The 6343-nt window shown below is 37.1% G+C and overlaps 1 non-coding gene across 1 annotated transcript; it reads left to right on the top strand.

The window, feature by feature from the left end:
- The first annotated feature begins 2093 nt into the window (after window positions 1-2093).
- On the top strand, window positions 2094-2200 carry LOC141676086 (small nucleolar RNA R71). The gene has a single exon (XR_012556695.1). It is a non-coding gene; the product is annotated as a small nucleolar RNA R71 (small nucleolar RNA).
- The last annotated feature ends 4143 nt before the right edge of the window (window positions 2201-6343 follow it).

Raw genomic sequence — 6343 nt, 5'->3', positions numbered from 1 at the left:
ATGTCGTGCATGGCCTCCATACGCCTAATTACTCGCATGTACTACTCATCACCAACACCAGTCCTATCAACTACCTGCTGCACATGAGAAGAACCCTCTGCAGGCATTGGAGAGTTCGTTCGGCTACCCTCTACATCATCAAATATATATCCCAACCCATTATCATGGGGTGCACCTAAGAATGAATAACTCAAGTGATCTGGGTTTCGGTTGAGCTCAAGTGTGGAAACATCTTTAATACACGGCTCAAGACGCTCCTGAGAAATTTTCAGCTCTGCTAACCCAAGAGAATCGAATGGCATATCCGGCTTCCTCTTCCACGGAAATGCATTCAAAACCTACAGTTGCTCTGCTCCTTCCTTGTCATCAATAACTGATTTACCCATTAAGGATCTCTCTAAGGTCTCTGACTTTGGAAATTGGTCAAGTTCTGAATTTACTACAGAGTCGACCCACTCTACTTTAAAGCACTCCTCTTTAGCCGTGGGTAACTTTATTTCCTTGAACACATTAAAAGTGACCTTTTGATCATAAACCTTCATCGAAAGCTCTCCTTTTTGCATATCGATCATAGTTCGGCCTGTAGCCAAGAATGGTCTTCCCAAAATAATGGGAATCTTCTTATCTTCCTCGAAATCAAGAATTACAAAGTCAGCAGGAAAGATGAGTTTATCCACCTTGACCAAGACATTCTCCATTATACCTCGTGGATAATCGATGGAACGGTCACCTAGTTGCAATAACATGTATGTTGGTTTCGTATCAGGAAGACCAAGCTTCTTGAAGATAGATAAGGGCATCAGATTGATGCTAGCTCGTAAATCACATAAACACTTGTCGAATGACAAGTTTCCGATGGTGCAAGGAATAGTGAAGCTTCCAGAATCTTTAAGCTTCGGAGGCAACTTCTGTACAACACAGCACTGCATTCCTCCGTTAGAGCAACGATCTCTAAGTCAATGAGCTTCACTTTTCGAGAGAGAATACCTTTTATAAACCTCGCATAGCTAGGCATCTGTTCAAGAGCTTCAACAAAAGGTATGTTGATATGAAGTTTCTTGAACATCTCTAAAAACTTCTCAAACTGCTTATCCAGCTTTTTCTTCTGCAACCTCTTAGGAAAAGGAGGTGGAGGATAGATCTGTTTCTCCCTTGTATTACCCTCAGGAGGATTGTGTTCCACAGTAGTCTTCCTTGGTTCCACCTCTGCTTTCTTCTGCACTTCTTCTTCAGCCACAACTGCATGTTTTGAAACTTGAGATTTTTTAGGCTCTTCGTCTTGCTGAATTTGGGGGCTTACGACCTTTCCAGACCTCAAGGTGATGGCATTCACCTGTTCTTCAACTTCCCTCTTGCCTGGATTTGTTTATGTATCACTAGGAAGCGTTCCTGGTGGTCGATTCAAAAAGGCATTAGCAATTTTCCCTATTTGGTTCTCCAGAGTCTTGATAGAAACAGCCTGGCTTTGGCATACAAGAGCCTGTTTTTTGCACATAAGCCGCAACTCCTCCAATTCAGATTTTTCATTCGAAGATAGACATACACCATGAGTTTGTTGGTTTGGTGTAATTTGTTGCTGAAAACCAGGAGGTTTGAATAGCTTATTTCCAAATTGCTGGAACGGCTGTTGCATCGCATTCTGATTGTTGCTCCAGCTGAAGTTAGGATGATTCCAATTGTCAGGATGATAAGTGTCTGGAACTTGTTGCTGCAATCTCTGAAAGTTGCTCACAAACTGAGCTGAGTCACTAGATATAGCGCATTGCTCCGTCACATGCAAACCTGCACATAGCTCACAAACACTGGTTATCTGCTTAACACCATAGTTAGCCAGAGAATCGATCTTCATAGACAACTCCTTTAGCTGAGCAGTGATAGCCGTAGCTGTATCCACCTCAAGAACTCCTGCTACCTTGCTCTGTGGCAATCTCTGGGTTGGATACTGATATTCATTAGCAGCCATCAGTTCAATTAGATCATAAGCTTCCTCATAGCTCTTTGCCCATAATGCTCCGCCTGATGCTACATCGAGCATGGGTCTGGACTGTGCTCCCAACCCATTGTAAAAATAAGTGATGATCATTCAATCAGGAATTCCATGATGAGGACACTTCCTAAGCATCTCCTTGTAGCGCTCCCAAGCTTCACATAGCGATTCTCCCGTTTGCTGCGCAAATTGAGTAATAGCATTCCTGAGTGCAGCTGTCTTCGCCATAGGGAAGAATTTAGTAAGAAACTTCTGAGCAAGATCTTCCCAAGTAGTATTTGAACCAGCTGGTAGAGAGTGTAACCAGCTCTTAGCCTTGTCCCTCAGAGAGAATGGGAAAAGTCTCAGCTTAATAGCATCTTCAGAAACACCGTTGAACTTGAAAGTGTCACAGATCTCAATGAAATCCCTAATGTGCATATTGGGATCTTCAGTTGGAGAACCCCCAAACTGGATTGAATTCTGCACCCATTGAATTATGCCAGGCTTGATCTCAAAGGTATTAGCTGTGATAGTTGGCCTGATAATGCTAAATTGAATGTCATTGATCTTGGGTTGAGAAAAATCCATCAAGGCTTTCGTTCGTGCTGCTGGATCTCCCATTGTAATGAGTACCTGAAACACAAACAAGTAAACCGTGAAAGTAAAAGAATCTGAGTCAGTGAACTTTAACGACCACTGATGACAAGCACATAAACTAAAAATTAACACCGAGTCCCCGGCAGCGGCGCCAAAAACTTGTTAGGGCGAAATCACGTGCTAATATTCACGCAAGTATACGCATTCCCAAGTAGTATAAGATATAAATCAGATTCATTCCTACAGAGACTGGTTTAGGTTAAGTTCAATTTATGCACCTATGCAATAATGTATGGTTATCGCTCAATGCTAAGACAAATAACAAAATGGGTTTTGATTAAACTAAGAGATTATACTAAATAACATTAACTAAGAGAATTGAGGTTGAATTAATATATATATGACAAACATGGGATTCTAACTTCATTACTACTTCATTCAATAGCCTTTTCATTCTTAACCTTAGCATGTGATGGTGATGACACTAATCAGATAACACGAAATTGAAAAACGCCAACTTTCGTTGCATGAGTACAATTCTACCAGACATCCACAAAAGAGATAGAAGCTGAATAGGCACCAATTATATTGAGACCCTATATGTCTATAGAATTTGACAACATAACGGTTTAAGCACAAGTTATCCATAATGATTATATAGGGCAAGTAAAACGGTTAGAGTTACCCACTAATCATGCATACAATACATGAACCTATGCTAGCATGGCAAGTTCTAAACCTTTATATTCACTGTCGCTTCAATATAGATTAACACACTATACTATATGTTAGCTACGCAGATAAGACGGATAAGCACCAGCAATACTGGGATATCAATCAATCACCACACACCAAGATATCGAAACAAATTAATTATTAAAATCCATAAGTAAATCCGCTAGAATCCCATGACAACGATTATCCCATAATCGAACTCATCGTCACCATGGGTTCCAATGAAACATTATATAAACAAGGTCTTAATAAACTGAATACTAATTAAAGTATGAATAAACGAGATCTAGGTTCAACAAGAATGAAAACGAGCATCCAAAGTTACAACTAATTCAAAGAATCACAAGTTAAAAACAAGATCTTCTTTTTCGGGGGTTTTCTGTGCTTCTAGGTCTTCTCCTTGGTATCCCAATCTTCCCGGATGATGAAAACCCTTTTTTTTAAGTATATATACGCCTGTCTGGAAAAAATTCTGATGAATCTTGTTTTGGCCATAACTTGAGTTCTACTCGTCAGAATTAGGCGATTCAACTACCCACGCGAAGCTAATGAGATTCTCTACAACTTGACAATGTCCTTGGCTTCCAAATCCGATTACTTTTCATCATATTTACTTTGAAAGCTCCTTTCTTCATTTAACTGATACCTGAAATGCAATAACACAAAAACACATCAAAATACCAACAACTTGAGTCCAAAACACCAATTTAAGCTTGTAATAAAGTGTTCCAAGTGGATATAAAATCCACTTATCAGAGAGAGGATTTGGGCCTAACCCTAATCTTAATGGGCTTCTAAAAGGACTCATTCTGATTTTGGGTTTATATTATTATTAAATTCGAATTCTAATATATATATAATTAATCAAGTCTGACTTAATTAATTTAATAATTAAATTTGAATTAATAATAATAAAATATTTAAATTTATAATTAAAATAACACTCCGTTTTAAACGTTCTTTGTGTGTGACCCTTTAGGTTATTATTACGTTGGTAATAATTTTATTTTCTAATTATAAAATTATAAATAATGAGTGACATCTAGTAATACATCATTGCTCCCCAACTAATAATAATAATTGGTAATTTAATCAAACTTTTCATGAATAATGTACAATGTAATATAATCCCTTTAGCCTTATATTATATATCAAACTCGAGGCATGCATTGTGTCATCCTCTGTTAATGTTTAATCATTCTTTCCTTGATCAATGTGTAAACTATTAAACAAATGAGTATTTGAGCACAACCATGCACTTTATAGTCTTACTCAATCAAGAGGCCAATAATGTCACTTCTTTAATAAAGGAGGGCTAAATCCCATCTAGATCATTCATATTTCTCATACGATTCATAATATATCCAATGTCTACTTTTATTATTACCCAATCAAGGATTAACTTTCAATAGTATCAAAGTATATTAATTCTCGTATAGAAATATAATGATTTCAGGTCAAAGAAATAATACATCATTATCACTGTGAGATTAACTTATGACACTTTAAACATGTAGTATCTCACAACGGGTCAATCCAGTACCACGTATTTAATACATGTGCCTGTGTTTTGACTTTAGTATCACAATACCTATGATCAATGAGATATGATCATCAGTCAACAAACACACTAGTCTCAACATATTTATTATCGTCCCTTAATAATAATACTTGACTAGGGACCTTTAGGAATATCAATACTATTCTCATAATCTCATTTTTTAGTCATGTACTTAGAGATATAAATTTACATATCATATTCCAGGGACATTTATTAATCTAACATTTTATCGCATAAAATAAAGATATAATAAATTACTAAAGAATAATCCTTAGAATCATAATTAATAATCCAAATATTTCACAATATAAACATAATAGTGTTGTCTCTAGGGCACAAATACTAACAATTATATCAGTTTTTAAGCTAACCAGGAGAGCTTTTTCTGATTTAATTTTTAAAGATAAAGAGAGGGAAGTTCTTCAACATCTCAGGCTACCAGTTTTCGCCAGGAAGGTAGCAAAGTCTGATGCCCCCTAAGGATCAGGAATATGGCCTTCTCAGAAACCACATACAAAATCTATAGACAAACAGGGTGGAAAACAAGCACAAATTTCCCAATTTCTTAAGCCTTCAACCACACCAAAAAGAAAATTTATTGCTTATGTCTCAGACTATGATGAAGAGGATACGGTTTCTCTGTCATCTAAATTCAAAAACATAAAATCTAAATCAGTCACAGTTATCGAGGGTTCCATCAAAAAGGCCAAGTTGGTAAATACTGATGGTACACAAGGCACAACTTCTCTTCAAAAATGGCCAAGGAGTGATAAGGGTAAAACAAATGTTGATGCTCCGTAACTATTTCTGATTCTCCAATCAAACACAAGAAAAGAGTGAAGGAGGTCACTTATAAATAGGTTGACGGAATCATGAAAGAAATTCGGGAAAGAGATACTATTGTCTTTTTCAAGTGAAAATTAAAGAAGAAAAGCCAAGAATCAACAAAATAGAGGATATTAGAATCTCTCTTTGGACCAAGCCCATAAGAACCTAGGTCTCAAAGTGATACAACAGATACTCATGGTCCAGTTCCACAAGAACCTTCACCTCTAACATTTAAGAAGACATAAATGTTGATCTTGGTACTAATGAAAGTATGTTTCCAGATGTCGATGAGCCAGTAAAGTTTGATGGTGCACGGCCATCTCCAATTGCAGCTCATGATGATTTTTTCACCATTTCCGACTCTAGTTCAGAAGAGATCCCACAAGAACCTACCATAATAAATCAAGATTCTCAAGTAGTAGTAGCTCTAATTCTTTCTCTAAAGCTTCACAAGCTCAAGCCTTTTAGAAGTGTAGCTTTTGATGCTGATATGACTGGAGTAAAAATGTTGGTTGATGAAGCTGAAAAGGTTTATAATGCACCAAATACTGATGAACTTCTTGAGATCTACCCTATCTTGTAACACCCCTAAATTCGGGGTCAAAAATCAGAGTCGTTACGCTACCGCCCAAACATATATTACTTGCATAACT

Source organism: Apium graveolens, chromosome 7 (genome assembly GCF_009905375.1).
Source record: "Apium graveolens cultivar Ventura chromosome 7, ASM990537v1, whole genome shotgun sequence".
In the NCBI taxonomy this organism is placed as follows: domain Eukaryota; kingdom Viridiplantae; phylum Streptophyta; class Magnoliopsida; order Apiales; family Apiaceae; genus Apium; species Apium graveolens.
The sequence above is the reverse complement of the archived record's forward strand: the minus strand, read 5'-3'. Positions and strand labels throughout refer to the sequence as shown.